The sequence below is a fragment of the Polypterus senegalus genome, chromosome 12 (genome assembly GCF_016835505.1).
Source record: "Polypterus senegalus isolate Bchr_013 chromosome 12, ASM1683550v1, whole genome shotgun sequence".
Taxonomy (NCBI): Eukaryota; Metazoa; Chordata; class Cladistia; order Polypteriformes; family Polypteridae; genus Polypterus; species Polypterus senegalus.
Genome location: NC_053165.1, coordinates 104195549 through 104215031, shown reverse-complemented (window position 1 = coordinate 104215031; position 19483 = coordinate 104195549). Strand labels below are relative to the sequence as shown.

General features: G+C 38.7%; 1 long non-coding RNA gene across 1 annotated transcript in view; it reads right to left on the bottom strand.

Moving 5' to 3' along the window:
• LOC120539928 overlaps window positions 1–16086 on the bottom strand; it is a 36018-nt gene extending 19932 nt beyond the window's left edge. Inside the window, exon 1 of the long non-coding RNA XR_005635733.1 lies at window positions 16051–16086. This is a non-coding gene — a long non-coding RNA (uncharacterized LOC120539928). The remainder of the gene's footprint in view (window positions 1–16050) is intronic.
• Window positions 16087–19483: the final 3397 nt, after the last annotated feature.

Below are 19483 nucleotides of genomic sequence, written 5' to 3'. Positions count from 1 at the left end.
TTCTCTCAATCACAATCACGCTCTAACACCACCACCCAATCCCCGCCCCGCCCTCCTGATCTAAGAGTAATAGCGCCAGCATAAATTCAGACCTGATCTGACGCTGTCGTTTTCAAATAATATTGCATTAGTGCGATGATGTTTTCTGATTCATTCGATATAGGTCATAAAAATGATTTCTTCAAAATGTCACATATATTGCCTCTTTCTTTCAGGTGTGTAATAGAAACCACAGCATAGAGAGAAGTGTGCGCATTGCAACAGGTACTCATATCGTAAATGTAGGAAGGGCGGTCCTTGCGTGTGTGTGAACTGTTAACATTTGAATCTGATGATTGCATATAGCACTGAACTGACCTCATAAAAGGTCATAAAATGAATAATTCCAAATATCATATATAATATATATCATATATATACTCGGTACCATATTAGTTCTCTGGTTTTTTTTTTTACATCATAAACCATAAGATGCATACTAATTCTGTGTGAGCAGGAACACTCAATAAAACTGAATAAAAAAAAAATAAAGTGACAGTGAGATACGAATAAGGTAGATTCACCAGCGTTTGTGTGTCAGCTTTTATCCCTCCATATCAGAGAATGTCCAGTTCCATTGCCTCAAAACACTACTCACATCTACAGTTATTCCCAGTTTCAAATAAAAACTAACAGCATCAGATCCTTATGGCGGTAGTATGTATCGTGATCGTGACTGAGAGAATAAAAGTGAAAAAAAAAAGTTAACTTTTACAAGTACAGTACTATAAATGTACACGGTCTGTTAGAGACGCAAACCAAATGTATGTGTGTACTGTATGATATTAACAATACAAGCAGCTCACTACTGAAAATGGCAAATATAGGACACAGTCAGGATCAAACCGGGGACTCTTGATTACAAGTCAGCAAATCTTACCACTATGCCATGAAAGCTGTTGTATTGTGCTTGAACCTTTTGTGAAAGTGTTTATTTGATCTTTGGACTTCAGGCATCACACATTCTATAGTTTATGCCTACATTTTGTAACATTTATTACTAAAATATGAAAAAGTTTCTGTTTTAACAATGTGTTTACAGATGTGTTTACAGATTACTGTAGAAACGGAACGCACATGTAATGCATGTGTTCCAAATAACGATCTATTATTTCCACTCTAAAACTCCAGCACTTCACTCCCAGATAATCAAACAAGGCATGAGCTGGGAGAACTTTGTGAACGTTCTGCGACGGTGGGGGGATGGAATAGCAGGCTGCTTGCTGCTTGTCTTAATCAGCACATTTACAGGACAAAAGACACTGAAGGAGAGGTGCGAACGGATTTAAGGTGTGTGGGATTTACGAGTTTTCTCATAGGTTCTGGTAATTCTACTGTAAATAGTAAGGATGGCTGCCCAAATCACATAACTACAGTATCAAACTCATTTTAACACTGAAATAACATCAAAATATTTGGGTTGTCTTAAATTGTGTGTAACAGTAAAACTTTATCAGGAAAAAAAGAAAGAAATGTCACTCACAAGGAATATAAAAAATACTTACTACAAGCTATTGTCATGCATGTGCACCTTGAGATCACCTTCCTGGCTCCTTCGTGGAGGTAAGCAGTACCAAGATGGAACAAGAGTGGGCGCTCGTGCTACTAGGTTCTCCCTTTACACCTGCAGCCCAAAGAAGCCCACCAGGTGAAGGCAATTCACATGATCATAATGTCTAAAGCCAACCCTGCGCTTCCAGTCAGAGCTATACTAAAACCTGAGTGTCCCCAGAGGAGGATGTCTGCTTTCTGTATGTGAACTTGGCCTGAAGCAAGCTCCTATGAGAAACCTGACCCTCCATTACAGAACCCCTTTTCTGTGGAGGTGGCCTACATGCAGTGAATTTCATTTAACAGTGCATTCAAACATAGTTTTGCTTATTACTTTGTATCTATTAAATGGGGACACCTGGTTGGTGCCCCAGCATTTAGAAACAGCTTGTGCAATTCTGTCCACCCGGTAAAATTATGTGACTTCGCAGATAAATCATGAAAGCTAGATAAGGCCTACTTATTCTGTATTTATTGCAGTTCCAATCCGAGCTATTGAATAATTCTTTAACTTGTAGTTAGGATATAGCGGGTTGGATAATGGATGGGTGGATGGAGGATAGATATGGAAGATGTTATACTAGGAACAGTTCTCTGAATCTGTTTCCCAAAGGCATTCTATATATATTCAAAATGCACTGTTGTAACCAGTATGGGGCACCACTGAGCCCCAAACTTCAGACATCATCTCACCCAACTTGGTCAAGGGTTAAAATATTGTCCCTTTTATTAACTTACTGTACCCTAAAGAATAGGTAGGAACAACCAAAGTACCTCAACCACAGTAACATTACAGTACCTTCTCTCTCCTTCCACTTCTATGATGAGCTTCATCCTCTGCCTCCCGACATTGATTCTCCTAGGAAAGGTGAAGCAGCTCCTTTTATTTTTGGCCTTGGAATACGTCTGGGGGTAGGCCATGTTTCATCGGAAACACCTCTGGGTCAAACAGAAGTCCCAAAAATTAGGGAATGTATCTTCTTGCATCTCCCCCTGGTGACACCCACCGAAATTAGCAAGGCTACACTCCAAGACTCCAACTCCCATCATGCCCTGTGGGTGTCCAAAGGAGACTCAAAGCCCTGGGTGTCTGTACCCCAGCATATCGGGGGACATAGTATCTACAAGCTGTTGTCTTTTCCAATGTATTGGTCTGCATGCCAGTTAAGGGTTCCTGTTCTCATCCTTCAGTGTGGCATCCTGTCTGGGCAAAGAATCGGCCTTCAGGATGCCCATCCATCCCCTGTGGCACTCGCACTGTATAATCACCCATGTTTTTCTACAGGACGTGGGTCTATGTCCATCAAACCTCATAACACCTCTTCTTTTTCCTGAATATACTTCTTCTTATATAGTTGCTCTTTACCTTCATGCTCACGTAATCTAATCTGCACTTTGACTGCATATACATGAGTCTTACAGAATTCCAGAAGTTAATTGGATATCTTATTAATAATCTTCCTAGATAGGGATGAATCCATGAAAAGGCTAAAGTCCGTATAATAAAGTGTGCTTTCAAGGTACAGGGACCCTGTTCTCCCCACACCATTAATTAATTATATAACAGTACCTTATTAAAGTTTTAGGCTCTGTTAGAGACGATACCTTGTGCAGGCACCACAGCAAATAAGTTGACTCAAGAACACGTCTTTTCTAGAATCTCCTGCAATTTTTTATTTTTGCTTTTTTACGCTTTATAAACAATTTCTTGGGTACATGTAGACAAGACCTTGTTTGAGTGTATTAAAAATGGATCAGACTTAGTAAGATGGGTCTCTATGGTGTCATAGTCAATAAAAAAATGCAGGAACAAAAGAAGCAACCATTGTCCTAGAGAGATGTAAATTGAGGTTGCCGAGAATTTTAAAGACTTGAATTACATTTTCACACAAATCATGACATGAATAGAAATTAATTTAATCCAGGAAATCAAGGTACAACTAATAAAATGAAGGAATGAATGAAAACCATGCTTGCTATAAATTCAAAGTTCTCGGTTAAGATCTCAGCCTGGTGAACGTCTTTGCGTAGTGTGCACAGTCTCTCTGTGTCTCTGTAGGTTTTTCTCTCCCACCCCAAAGACATGCAGTGCTGGTTAAGTGGTTATTCTAAACTGTAGGATTTACTGGCACTCTGTCCAGACTCGGTGCCTTGCCTTGAACCTGATGCTGCAAGCAAAGGATTAAGCAAGCCTGATAACAGCTGGATGGATTGAAGGATATCTTCAAGATAATTTGCATTTATATAAATTCTAATGTAAAAAGTAAACCATATTAGGTGCAACGGACCTAAACCCAGTGACCATTAAAAAGAAATGTAGATGCTGATCTAAATAAAATCTCTCAACTTCAGACAGATTAAGATGTACATTATTAAAATAAGAAATATAGAAGGCAAAACCTGATGTGTTGAAACCTTATTGTCCCCTTCCTGTCTGAGTCACAGAAAATGGACAAAAGAGAATTCCCACTTTAAAATGTCTGGAATGCAATGTGGGAATTTACCGATGAAAGTCCTGCTTCAGAGCAATGTATAAAAACATAGGCAGATGACAGAGTGCATTGGCTCCAGCAGCAGAAGGCATTTAATAATGGGAATGAGTCAAAAGTCTGTGAGGGCTCTTAAATCACTGTTAAATTTAACTCACAGCCTGGCATGAAGGAGAACCTGGCGCCTTAGTCACTGGTGGTGGGGTTACCCTATTTAAAATGAGCATGAACCATCAATTCTGTTCTGTAAATCATGTTACCTCTGTGAAGGAAATCTGCATTTGACAGTTCATATCTGTTTTGTGGTCCTGGGGTCCCATGGTTATAGTTCAGTTTCAAGCACTGGAGGCGTCACATCTCTTCAATGTAAAGTAGATTCTGGGATATCCCACTCTAAGCGTCTGGTGTGCCTAAAGTGCAACAAGAGACTAAAATTTCATTCACTTGTTTTTGAAAGACACGCTTCCAATGAAGAAACTAAACACTTATGTAAAAGATGTAGTGTTGTCTAGATTGCATTAGGGCAGTTTATTGTTTGGAACTACTGAGGATTATTTGTATTGCAGCTGATGAGGAAATAGTGATTTCAGAGATCCTGTGAGAAGAGCGATGTCTCCACGCAATGGAGCCGAAACCAGCAATTCTAAAAGACACATGGACTCCTCCTTGTCTGGAAATACTTTATAGAGTGCAGTCGGCACTAATAAGCCAATCATACCTTTTCAGATTACACATAAGGTGATTGCTTCATGGCTGTAACAGAGACATTGAAGATCTCACTACCCGAGGTGGACCTACACTTTTACAACCAGCATCAGAATTTTCACAACCAGCATCAAAATTTTGAAGCAATGTGGACCAAAGTCACTTCTGGGACCCTCTGGGATTGAGGGCCCTGAAGTTTCATGGTAGATCTGCCCCTGCTTACTGCTGCCACTACTGGGTTTCTTGATCATGACAGGAAACTGTTGCTGGGACTTTGGAATCTCTGTTTTTGGGTGTTTTTTTTACTTGGAATAATGTATATTTGTTACAGTGAATAAACCATAGTTTCTTAAACTAATTTTTGAGGAAGTTTGTATTTGTAGCATGAACAAATTGCTTTCCCACATTGCCATCCTTTGTCACTAGAAATTCTGGGTTGATGGGTCTTTTCATTGTAAAAATGCATTTCTATCATTGCAGCAGAGAATACAAACACAAAATAAGGGATACTAAATTTTTAATAAAAATCGATCTTGAAAAAATGATTTTTATAGTATAGCTACGGTATATACGTAGATAGTACCTTATTTGGTGTAGCAGAGATAGTAGAATGTCAATCACTGAAGGTGCTGTTTTTTGGGAAAAGACAAGTATGGTGTCCCCAAAATTGATAAGACAGTGTTTCTTGTCATGATTTGGCTGGTGCTTTTACGTTTATAGGACTGTTCCTTCACCTTTCAAATTTTATAGAAACATTGTTTCTAGAATTTTAAAGACCAAGAAATGTATCACTTATACCTGTTTTTTGTTTCATAGTATTCTTAAGGAGGTTAAAGATAAAATACATTCTCTTGCAGTATTTTTTTTTAGTTATGGACGCTGGCATGTTTATTAATGGTTGCAGTTCCCAAGCAAATAGACTGAGAGTGTGCAATGCATGATGTCATTAACATGACCGTATTTCAGACTCCTGTTAAAAGAAAAAAAAAGCATTTAATGCTCATTCCTATTAGTACACTATCTGTGTTAGCCAGCCTCACCCAGGAAACTTCGTAAGACAATGAGCCTCAGTTAAATTGTTGTTAGTTAATCAGGTGTACTATATAATTAACTAATTACTTTTCTGTATTCTGTACAATTCTTCACAAAGTATTTTTTTTTTACAAAGAGCTGATGTTATTGGCAGACAGTGTGGTATAGTGGCTATGACTTTGGATCTCAAACCTTGAGTTTGTTTGTTCAAATCCTGCTACTGATAATGTGTAACCGTGAGCGACTCACTTCACCTACCTGTGCTATAACCAATTGTATCTCAGAATATTGTTAGTTGCCTATGATAAATGAATCTATCAAATTTTAAGTGCAAATAATAATATTGCAAGATGCAATGGAGCTATTCACTCTTGAATATGTTATACACAATTATTCATGATGAAAGCATGACTGCATTAGATCAATTCCTGCTTTTTTCCTACTCTTCCAAAAGACTTGGTTTTTGTTCTTGCAAAACACAATTTTACAGGAAAGTGTGTTCTTTTAAATTAAAACAGGTAATCAGTCAGAATATTGTGAAATTTGAGTAACACTATTATCATGTTTGCGATTTTCATTTGTTTATGTCATTCACTCGGATATTTCTTGAGTTTGTGCTTTTCATCAGTTGTATGTGCTCCACCTTCAAAAGATCAAGGGCTGGGCAGAATAGAATATGGACGTCAGCCTCTGAAAGCAACTGTGCTGATGCAAGCTTGTCTTGGGACAGAGGTTACCACTTCTACTTCTCTCTACCTCACTGGAGCTATATATGGTGTTTGCGAACCATCGAGCTCCCTGAACTTTTTCTTTCTGTTTCAGACCTTAATATACAAGCTGTCACACAAATGCAATTGGGACACAACCCCTGTAATTACACTCCGAATCTGGGCTTTGTGCTGTCACCTAATGCCTCTTACCTTTCTCCCTCTGAAGAAAAGACGGGTGATGGACTTGTCTTTGATGGTATCTCTTCCAGTATATGGTCTACTGAGCCCACCTTTTCCCTTCTGCCACTCTTAAAACCACCACCTCCTCCATTTTGAGGAAGTCAAGCTTTAGTTCCATATTTGTGAAGATTATTTTTTTGATTTTCAATTGTGTAACATCAACAATATAGGGGTTTCACTTTGGTGTTCCAAATCTTCATGATCTCTCTGTCTTTATTCTTCTTCAACACCAAACATAATCATGTCTCTTTATTGCTATGCAGGACACCTCCCCTTTCTCACTCGTTCATCCACCCTATTGGTTTTTGGTGCTGTTCGGCCCATCAATCACTTCTGCTCCATCCTTCGTTTGCATAAAGCATGCTCTCAGTACAGTACAGAGCATGTACATTAGCATAATATTAATACAAATCGGTAAATAGAAAATGTATCAACAAATAAAAAAAAACATGGGTTGTCTAATTTTCTTTTTTCTATAAAAGCCCCAAATTTCGATCAAATCAGTCAAAGAAATTTTGACATTTTCGGTTATGTAGTTTTTCTATTGTAGTGGGATGTCTTACCCCTAGATATTGATTAATTGAAATGCCATTTATTAGTGGATACCTACTGACCTAAATGTATCATCCTGCCAAATTTCATCTTTTTAACTAAACAGGAAATGGTGTCTGAGCTGAAGAGTGAGTGAGTGGGTAAGTCAGCCAGTCAACTTAGCATTTCCAGTTATGAATTCTTCTTCTGTTCTTTGACTCCATTGGAAATCTGCTTAATTTAGCTCTGATTACATATCCCCTTTTGGCTACAAATTCCTACACTGTATCCCGACCTTGCTCTTTGAATCACGTCAATGCTTTATTTATTTATTTATTTATTTATTTATTTACCATATTCAAGATTTTGACCTTGGCTTGTTATTTTGACTTCACAGCTTTTACCAAATCCCTTATTGTCTACAATTGTTGCTGCCCATTGGAGGCAGTACATTTCTGGGATTCAGTGAGGAGACAAGTCTTTAACATGGGTTTCTGTAGTTTTTGATTGCATTGTGATGGCTGGTATCTCAATTGTTTTACAGTCTCCAAAATATGGATTATTAATTTTATATGAAGAATTTCTAATCTAACCAAAATTGTTTCTGTGGCATCACGGGTACTGTAGAGTATCTATGAATGGTGACATTGTGGTTAGAGTTGTAGGGAGAAGACTGACGTCTCTAGAACCGAGGACATAATGCCATGGAAGTATTGTGGCTAGATGAGTGTAAAGTCAGCAAATATTTTATTTCTCAACTATAGTGTGACTGCTGATGTTTCTTGAATTACAGACTCTGTGGTTCATGGGTTTCTGGATCTTTGTCACTAGGAAAGCTGTAGCTTTGGATTGCAGTGAGGAGACTGATGTCCCCCAACCTGAGGAAATAATGTTTCTAAGGTTAGGGAGAATGGGATTCTGTAATTCTGCGCGGCAGAAAGAAGACTGATTTGTCTTTTATCTATAATAATGCTTCATTCAATGGCTGGATGAGTCTATGTCACTGCTATATTGTGCTTTAGGGTTGCAATATTGTGAATGTATTGTTAATTTCAAAAAATGATTTTTTTTGCTCCTGTAAAGAGTGTGTGTTATTGGAAATAGTGCGTAATAATTTCTAAAGTGAACAAAGTGTTTCTATGGCACCATGGAGCTTTGATCACACTGAATGTTGTGTTTCATGTTCGAAGCTGGGAGTCTCTTGAACAAAACACATAATGTTTCAGGGCTTCAGGTGGGAATTGAGTCTTTGTTATTGTGGATAACATTTTCACGGTGTATGGAGGAATATGAAGTCCTTTTTCAAACGTTGGCAGTATTTATTGGAACACAGAAGAAACAGTGGCTGGCTTTTGGACTTTACACCTTCAAATAAAAATCCATGCTGCAAAAATCTATGCCAAAACAGATGAAAATGGGCCAGTAGTCTTTATCAAGGCTTCAATTAAAAGAGCAGTTTAATTGTGAGCATCAGGGAAGACCGCAGGAAGAGAGAGATTTCCAACTGGGTTCAATTATTTATTTAGGTCACACTTTAAATAACAATACCAATAGCGCAAGCCAAAGAGCACAAGGATGCACTTTCTAGCCAGCATCTATTTAAAGATACGGCTTTTTAATCACAGTCATAGGGGTCGTGCATGAGCTGAGCTGACCCTCTTGTGGCCTTAAACCGGAAAAACTACCCAGATCTTTTGAAACTTTAAACTAGCATTTAGCCATGCTGCCACAGAAGAAACTAACAGTTTAGGTAGGCTGAACCAGGGTATTACAGCTAAAATGTAAAAATAGCAAAAGTGAAAAGGATTGGGAGATAAAAGGATGAGGGAAAACAATGGTCAAAAAGACTGGCTTAAAATAAGCTGAAAACAGCAAAATCAAAATGTAAGAAAAAAAATCAAAAGAGTCATGAGAACAAAATCAGAAGTATTACCTACATTAAAGATTCTTGACCTGAACAATAACCTGAGCATTTCTATTGTTTATTCCCAAAACCTGGATGTAGAGTACAAAACAATATTTGTTTTGTTTGTGTACATTTTGTTTCAAGGTTATTTTGACATTTTGTAAGATTTGGAAATTAAAAAGCAGTTTATGAATTGTATGGTTATGTTTGTAAGTTACTGTCACTTGGCATATGCTAACCTCCTGGGCATTTACCCTGAGTGTGACACGGGTTTGGAAAACTATGCAATTACGGTCAACCTCGGCGCAGACTCGGGTGACATTTAATGATTAGCTTTACATGTGTAAGCCTGAATAACTTTTAGGGCAGTATTGCCATGTAGTGGACAAAATAATATCATGCTGCAAAAATCATTAACCTTTCTATGTGTTTGACACTCTAACATAATTAATCAATATTCAAGATTGGGGTGGAGAGTCCAACAAAATACACAATGACATACGAAAAACCATAAAGGCAGTTTTAGAACAAACTGAAACTGAACCATTGTTTGAATTGAGCAATAGTATTTATAATGTGAATTAGTCATCAGACGTTGACACGGAAAGTTAAACTGATGCATGATTTAGCATTCTGGGATATGCTCAGAGAGTTTGGTTCTGTGAAGAATAATCATAGTATAACAGTAGCTGTATATAAAAAAAAAGGCAAAATTATTGTGATCGAGTGCAAGGACAAACAAAATGTTAGCCCCCTTAGCACTGTTCACAATGAGGCAACTGTCAATGTTCATATCAAGAGAAATGTGGAAGTCACTAAGGCTAGCGATGTGCTACAATAACACAAGGGGTACATTAATCATGCAAATCAGGCTCGATATTATATGCTGGCATGCTCAAGCAACCAAAAACATATAAGAAATGTGTTCAAAGAAAAATGCTTACACCGTCCCAGTTGCAACATCGGGTGGTTTGTTGGTGACTGTTTCAAGACACATTACACATGGATGTGACATCTGCATAAGTATTAATCTACATCTGTACAGCAGTGCACACTAGACATGGCTTTCTACTATATTTATGTTGATGTTTTGGTATTTACATATTTCTGTTACATGTCATAACATTTTTCATGATGATAAAGAAATTCAACATTTTTGGCTCGTTTTTCCTTTAGTAAATATAACTATAAAGGTTAATGGTTATTATCATGTGATTTGTTTTTTTTTTTTACCACAGGACCATTTTGTTTATGAGTGCCCATCGCCATTTTGAGCAGCCGTTGCTAGGATACAGGTCCCAATAGATAGTCCACACACCCCAGAAGTCAAATCACATGATATCAACGGCGTTACCCTTCAAAAGCCGGCACTGCACAATCATTGATATCTGAAACTGGTGTTGATTCATTTTCAGAGGGTTTGATTTTTCATGATTTACAGTTAAGAATTACATCAAGCATTTTGACTGTGAGTTTACCTGATTTATTTTGCCTGGTTTTGGTGCCTGATTTTCTTGATCTTCTGGTTTTGACTTTGTTTTATTTAAGGTTCATCTCCTGAGCTCTTTCTGCCAGCTTATTTTTGTAGCAGGGAAGTTTAGTTTAAAATAGAAGATGGACTTTGCCTGTGCTGTGGCCTAGTTAAAACTGCTAGCTTTTTGGTATGGCAATCAAAAGACTTTTTTTCTCTGACATTTTTTCCTCCACAGCACAACAGCTATGTGTCAGTATATTTTATATGATTAGTGCCACAGCATAGTACATCACGTAACTGACAAGCGATTATGAGAACAATAAACAGTATGGCATTGCCCATAAAAATAAACACAAAATGGAAACATCTGTTTTTAACAAAATGGCAACAGGAAAACAAACATATTTTAAAGTAAAACAGTATCAAACTTATTCTAAAACTCCAACCTAGAGTTGTGACACTAGACTTGCAAATTCATAATCAGAAATGCTTGATTTCCACTACATGGAGGCTTAATTGGAGTCTAAATAAGGAATCTCCTGGATTTAGGACAACAGAACCAAAGCCTGTCATGCAGGACATAAAGAAGGGTGTTACTGTAGGCCTGGGATTTTAATCTGAGGTGCCGAAAACAAAAATATGTTCCATATAAAGACCCAATAAGAGGAGTATTAGCATAATGGCTCCAAATAAGGAATTAAGCAGTCAAAAATAAATGATCGAGGCAGTTTGTTTACCTTGTCGTTTTTTTTTAAATATGGCAATAGATTCTTGTGAGTTTTCAAATGTTGCAGCAAATGTCATTTTTCATTTAAAAAGTATTTAAACTGAGTGAAAAAGTTGGGTCACATAACTAAATTATTCTTAAAAATGTAAGCTTTATTTGTATTTTATACAAGTGATAGGATAAATGTTAATGGAGAATATGGCAAATAGTCCAGTTTGCAATGTTTAAACTGACACATTGTGCTGAATGTGCTGCCTGCCTCTCCCTTTTGACATTTTCCAGTGTTCTTACAATTCACAATGGTCCAACAAACAAGTCCTTCACGCTATCAGTTGGTTTAAGTTTATCAAGCTAATCAAAAATAGTATTATGAGAAGGCAATGTTAAACTTAATACAAAATTTTCCTAACATATCAGTTACAGATTTAGATTCAACGCTTTTCAATGGGAGATTCTGAAATTTTAAAACTTCATACACGCACGATCAGTTTGAGATATGTGATGATAATTAAACCGTCTCGACAAATTCCTTTGAAGAATACGTGTGGCACATCTCAACAGAATAGGTCCACGGGGGACTGAGTTGTTTTATGTGGACAGACAGACAGAAATGGGCTTTCGAAAGTAGGTGCTTTGTGCCTTATGTGTGAACGCACCTAAAAATGGATTATTACCTCACACTGCTCAGCAATCTTCAACTATGTATATGGAAATTGTCTTCAAGGATCTTCACATTTGTCTAGGAGCAGCAAAAAAGCTAGAGCTAGCCAAACCTGCTAACTACACAATCATGTGGCGAGTGGCGACCTATCACAAACATGTCGCCAACTGACCCATAGGTTAAGAAGCACTGCTATAGGTGGTGTGCGGCTCACTAAAAATAAGTGGATCAGGAAGCCTGATTGTTATGAATTTGTTGTTAGAAATTTTTTCCTAGAAGCAACACATTTTTATATGTGTCTGTTTTTATTTGTAAACGCTGATTTTTATGTCAGAGATCATGTGGCTTAACACCATTTTCTTCTCAACGGTAATTTTCTAAAGTTAGATAACCTACCATATTTTGCTAGCATGCATCCTGGAGTGTCCCCGGATGTCACACCAGATTGCATCATGGATGTGATGGTTCAAAAGATGGTCTCGTGGAAGCATTCACTGTCCATACTCATGGACACTAAAGGCTGTATAGGTTGTCTACACAACATTTTCTTTCTGGTTATGACTTCATTTTGTTTTCGACTATGAGTTTGCCTTGTTGTTTGGTCTGTCACTAGTACTCTGTCTTGCCTGACATCACTCACTTCCTGGTCCTTCTACAACAGTCTTCCCGGTTCTCTCTGATGAAACTACAATGTGCAGTTGCAGATTTTTGGTTTTGACCCTGTTACCAACTTTACTTCAGAGATGCCCTTGCAGGCCCAAAGAGATGATGAAGTTACCTAATAAGCACACAAGAAGTTAACATTTGAATGGAGGGCATTTAGGTTTTGACTCTAATAGGTTCTAAACCAGAATGAGAGAGGCAGGTGAAGAGACTAGAATGTGGGCCATAAAGAGTCAGTGACTCAACATAAATGAAAAGCCTCCTAAGATTAAAACTGTTAACCTTTGGGCTCCACAGTATTCTCAGAAGAGCTGATCTGAGATTTAAATAGCGTGACACAGACAGATAGTGGATACTCAATGTGTGAATCTAAGCTGACGGCCGTGTGTAAGTGTGTGCGTGAATTGGTGTGTTCCTCAGTCCACAGACAGACCCAGAGCTTATTCACTGCTGTCTCATGGTGGTGACTCATGCTGGCATTTTACTGTCATGTAATTTAATCAGAATTTGTCTTTGCAGCCTTGACTAGGTGTAAAAGTTTCCACATTTAATTTAATGTTAGGAGGATAAAAAGAATGAAAGTTTAATTTTGTTTCAGTTGAATTCCAATTTAATGAAAGAATGCCACATTTTCTACACATTGCCAATGCCAATCATCTTCTTGTCATTATTCACTGGAATCGACTTACCCCAGCCCCCTCACCACATACCCCTCGACTATCCTGAAGCGTGAAACACCCTCATCCCAAATGCCGAAAAGCAGACTGCTTCTTCCAGAAATGATTCTCTCACAATCACTTCCTACATTATGACAAACCTAAAAGTACAATTGCCTTAAAGCAGTAGGGACGATGATTCGTGCCAACGATGGCCCTACTGAATAACAAATCCAGGTCTTTAGGTTTTCAGCCTGAGTGTTTTGGTCTCAGAGCAGAGTTTCCGAGAAGTGGGATTAAGTAAAGCACGATCTCATCGATTTCTCAGACTTTAAATTCCATGAGTGTTGACAGTCAGAAGTCATGAGTCAGTGTAGTTCATCTATAATTGTAATTTTACGTGGCCTCCTTTGTCAGTCTTCTCATCGAAAAAACCCTTCCAAAAATGCAAGAAGATCACCAGCATAGTGGACACAAGAGCAAAATTAGCTAGTGGTGAAAAGAAAGCTTTAACTCAATGAGTTTCGGCTCCTAAGGGACTCACTTGTAGTTTCATCACATATGGGAAGTTGCCATCTTTAGATACTTTGTGGCATATTGCAGAGAAGGCATCACATAGTTTATCAGTCAGACATGAATGTGAAATGAGCAGACATTGTGTAGCCACTCATTTCAGAAATCTAAAGCTGAGAAACGTTGTGTTTGAAAAAATCACTTCAGCTTGTGATCTGTGTCTTAAAGGGAAACAGACACATTTCGTTATCTTTTAATAATAAAAAGAACTCTCCTGTAGGAGCTTTGAAAAAACTGTGGTGTGAAACAATGCGGCCTGTTATACCACTGTTTAAAGTATATCAATTATTTCTATGAGCCTCCCTACTGACTAGTTTATCTGCTGAACTTGTCTTTTTTGAATAACTCCACAAGAGTATGTGTTTCCCCTTCTGCTACTATTGTCTGAAAGGTTATCACATATTCGCTCATACTCATATTTCTCTACCTGAATTTCCAATAATCTTTTAATTACTGCCTCAACCCTCATATGTAAATTGAAAGCATTTTAAAGTTCTGTTTCCAAAGAATTACAATCCTCAAGATTTGTGTCATAATGGAATGATGCCCACTACAAGAACTTTTATCACCCAACAAAGAAATTCATTTTGCTCTGTCTGAAGTGTAGGTCTGCGGCTGATTTAAAAACTCTTTGTATTTTATTTTTCACCAGAAAAGCATAAAACTGGAGTCTTCTTTAAAATACCAACACCCTGCAAGTCTTTTCTCTACCTCTGCCCTCCACATTGATTGTTTAATCTATTGAACTCAACAACAAACTGTTGGAAAGAGGATGTGACAATCTCTTGTCTGCTTGCAGACCTTTCCAAAATGGTCTTCCATTTCTCCTATATCTATTTGTGTCTGCATTAAATCTCGAAGCTTGCATTTCATCTCAGGGTCACCCATTTTTATATTGTTCTGAGGTACCATTATGCCAGCCTTAAAAGCTAAATCTTCTTCCAAAGTAGAACTGACCTCCCTACTAGCAAGTTCGTCTTTAATTTCAGAAGATGGCCACTTTTTTGAAGAAGGACATGAGAGTGTATTCTTCCCATTCAGCAAATGCAGCTATTGTCCAAAATGTTAGGAAATATTCACTTGATTTCCAACAATCTATTAGTTGCTACCTAAGACCTCACTAGTATATCAAATATATATAAAGTCTTTGAAAATAAAAAAACATTTAAATCCCTAACTAATTTATTAATAATAAACACATATAAAGGAAGATTTCTTGGGATTAGAATTCTCAAATGATCTGTAACAGAGGAATAGAAAAAAGATTTTCTTGCAGGATGCCCCTATATGCAACACAGCCATTTCTGTAAAATGATACCCAGTGTTCCCATTTAGAATTGGCCAGGCATGAGTAGAAATATTCATCAACATTACCCTGTAAGTGTCGCTTGCTATTATGCAACATAATTGTCTGTTCATATTGTCAAGCATGTGCGCCAGAGGGCTCCCAATCAGCTCAGCCGAGGTACATTTCCAGAGTGAGAGGGGGCTCTCTTATTAACGGTCTCCTCTCCTTTTTCCACAACTCAGAAAACACACCTAGTGTGGACAACAGTAAGGTCAGAAGAAAGTCCCACCCCTTCCACAGTTCCAAGGAGGAACATAAAAAGCGGAACCCTGGGAAAGTAGTGTCATCTTCAGAGGAGATAGGAGCTCAGATGAGTGATTACATCTTCCATAAGAGATTTCTATTATGGTCATTTTAGTTCTGTTGAAGCCTGTTTGTTATTGTCAGGACTGTTTCTGTTAACGTTTTTTTCCTCATGACTCACAAAATGGCATCACCCATAACAAAATAATCATAAAATAAAATAAAACATATTTACAGTAGCTACAAAGGTTAAAACTGTGTAGCCAAAAATGCTCCTTGATATGAAGCGGATGTATACATTTTGCAGGATGAATTTATTCCACTCACAATAAAGTGAGTGTAAAGTAAAGTAAAGTGTAACACTCATAACAGGCAGATGGGTGTGTGGTAATATGCCCTACTGGCATTACCAGTAAGTAAATAAAATTATTTAAGCGTCCTCTGCTGGGTAAAGAGGGAGGCTTTTGTATGAGGAAAAAAGGTACAAAGAAAGGAAACTTACCTTTTTTCATTTATATAGTGCAGTAAGACGTCTTCGCTGACGACTTTTGGGGAGTGTCACGGCGGGTCTCATGTAGACTGGAGAGACAGCCTTGCCATTGACCGGCCGGGATGGCGTTGTCGGTCCTCCACTCACTGCGTGTGCCTCCCGCGACACTGTAACTCTAAACTAGCAAAAGAAAATGTGAAGCGCCTTAATATTATTTAACCCAGGTTTGCATTTGGATCCCGTGTTCGTAGTTGTCTGGGCTGTAGCTCAGGGGAAGGAGGAAAAGAATAGAAAGTGCTTACTTTCACTTTATGGTAGAAGTGTAGTCCACGTCTAAAAAGCCGACATAGCTATGCGCGCGCGCGCGCGCACGCCGGCTGCTCGACTTTTTATAGTAATTATGTGGGATAGTAGACGCCGCCAATCCCAGCCAACACAGGGCACAAGGCAGGAACCAATCCAGGGCAGGGTGCCAACCCACCACAGGACACACACAAACACACCCACACACCAAGCACACACTAGGGCCAATTTAGAATCGCCAATCCACCTAACCTGCATGTCTTTGGATTGTGGGAGGAAACCGGAGTGCCCGGTGGAAACCCAGCAGACCCCCGTGACCCTGTATTCGGATTCAGCGGGTTAGAAAATGGATGGATGGAGTAGACGCCGCTTTTCGCAAACGCGTTCACGTCATCGCGTACCCCGGGAGGGAGGACGTACAGCGGTTTAATTGGTCAGCGTATGGGCGCCGAATACAAAAGGGAATCGTGGCCTCTAGAGGGGGTTCTTTCTGAATAGATCTTCTTAGAGAACGGTACCTGGCAGAACAGCATTACGGCTTGTGCATTGTTTTTGTAAATATTTTTTTTCATATAAATATCTCTGGATTAACTTTGGTGGAGGTATTTATTGGGCTGTGGTTAGTGGTGCACTGTTTATTTTTGTATATACACTTTTTCTGTATTTTTGAATATTTTGGGTGAATCCTGTATTATACACTGTTTGGAGGAGCAGCTTCCTGACTTGGATTACTGTGTAGGAAGACAGCTTCACATTTTGCTTTGGTGTATATATTTGGATTTCACTACTGTGTGTGTATTTTACTTTTTTATTTGAGACTTTCAGGAAGCACTGTAAATATTGTATATAGTCATTTCAGGGCTCCATTTGATTATTGTTTTTGTGTGTCCTTTGCGGCATTGGACTGTGTTTTAATATATAAATTCCGCAGGACATTATTTTTGATTATTTTCTTTAAGTGCACCTGTAAATAAAACCTCACTTTATTTTTCAAAAAACCCAACCCTTTTTGTGTCTGTGTCTCCCTGTCTTACACCATCATCCTGGTCACACTTGGTCCCACATACTAGACACCTAGAGTGTAGGCTGGTGATTCCAATTCCCACTACACGGGGTGTCACAGGGTGCAAGTGGTATGAAGAAGTGAATGGTGCAGAAGGAGAATAGCATTGTTAGATGAATAGACCAGCTGCTTCCCATGGGGTCACTACTTCCACAGGTAGGCAGAGAGGACTTTACAATTTTCCATTTTGTTGTTGTTCTGTGTTGCTCCCTGACTGCAGTTATTCTTTCGCTTTTTAACTTGTTATTCACCAAACTCCACCATGTCAACAAGCCTGACAGTGTAACGAGGAGGGTAGGACACAGGACTAGCAACCCTGCACCATAAAAATATGAACCACTATGGAAACAGCGAGAAATTGAAATTAACGCGATGTAAGTTGATGATACGGATGTTGAGACAGACCGTTCACATTGGAGGAAGCTTGCTGCCCTGTGCCATAAGGGGAGGAGCTAAGTTCTAAGTAAGTTATTCATCTGGCACCCTAGACTATCATTTAAGTTTGGAGATGGCTCATCAGCACCCCCTCAGTTTGTAATATGAATTGTACATCTTTATATTCTCTTGTCTGCACTGCTTTGCTCTGATCTGACAAAGTCAGAAGACTATGAAGATTATTGTTTGCATATCAAGTAAAACATTTTCATGCTGCCAGCTGAACGTACTAAGCAAAATGCAATTAAGAAAAAAAATGATTCTTCCATCTGGAACAGAGTAAAGGTCATGAAGCTTGGCCAGGCTTTCATGGTGAACTAGAGGTAGAATCTGAATCCATGTCCTTTGGTCACCAGGCTGCCTACAAATATTTTTTTTCATGCTCATCGTGCAAGGTGGTACATTAGCAATTTTTCCTGTCATCTAAGACGTCAGCTTGCTTTCTCACTTCATCACATACTCTGACAGATACTGATGGAGACCTCACGTTGGAGATCAGAGCTGCCTTCCTAATATCCCCTCGCTGCAGGCCATTTAATTGCCACATTAGCCTGCACACTTTGCCTTCTCCCTGTCTGCTGCTGTGGTTCTTCCATGCTGTTTAATAAGCGGCTGTCACAGAGAGAAGGTTTCTTTGGAGGTCCATGACAGATAGCCGGCTCCCAAGACAGCAGTTACATGAACATTGCACTCCATTTCCTTAAATAGAAAATAAACTCTCCTGCTATAACGAATTTTTAGCAGAATGACTGACACTGCACCTAGAGTAGCGCAGCTCTGCAGAGTGCCTTCAGACCTCTGATTTCTCTGTGGTGCTTCATACAAAATATGCCAATGATAGTTTAGGTTTGCATAACGAGCCAAATGCTGAATTTAAATCTAAGGATTTTGGTCACCAGACTGCTGGGCATTTCAGTGATCATAACAGGGAAGTACACAAGTAAACCAATTTCAGAAAATGAAGGCTGGTGTACAAAGTGTCATGAATGCACATTGGAGGACTCCTCCATGGGCTCAGTTCAAGTGTGCAATAACCCACCTGGTGGGGAAACCACTAACTTTATTTTCTTGTTCTTCTGCCCTCACAGTACAGAGAAACTACCCAATAAGGGCACTTAATTCCTGCTCCTTCCAGTCCACCCGCCATAAACCCCAGAAGTCTCAGGAGAAGGCATCTGATAAAGACCAGAGCATACCAGAGGATGGAGCCCTGTCTTGGTGACGCATAATAACATATTTTCTGTTGTGATTAAAGAGAAAACCCGGTCAGGGAAATAATGGAACACAGTGCATTTTCTGTTCACATTTTAGAAAATGTAAGTTTGTATGGTGGCGAATAGGGACTACCTGGTTGGCATCCCAAAATGTCTTTACCTTTGAAAGCGCCCAACCACAATAGAAATGTGTGTGGGGGTGGTACGTGGGGGAATTTGAGATTCAAAAAATTGCTTACAGTGAGTCTGTAATTTTACACTTTGCCTTATGTCTTTAATCTTTATGGTAGTAGTATGTCTGATCTAAATCTGTCATGTTTGGTAAGATGGGCAAAATGCTTAATTATTAACCATTTCAATTTTGGAAACTGTTATTATGTTCGGATATGCTTACTTTGTGCTATTTGTCCTTTCTGAGCCACCTTACAGT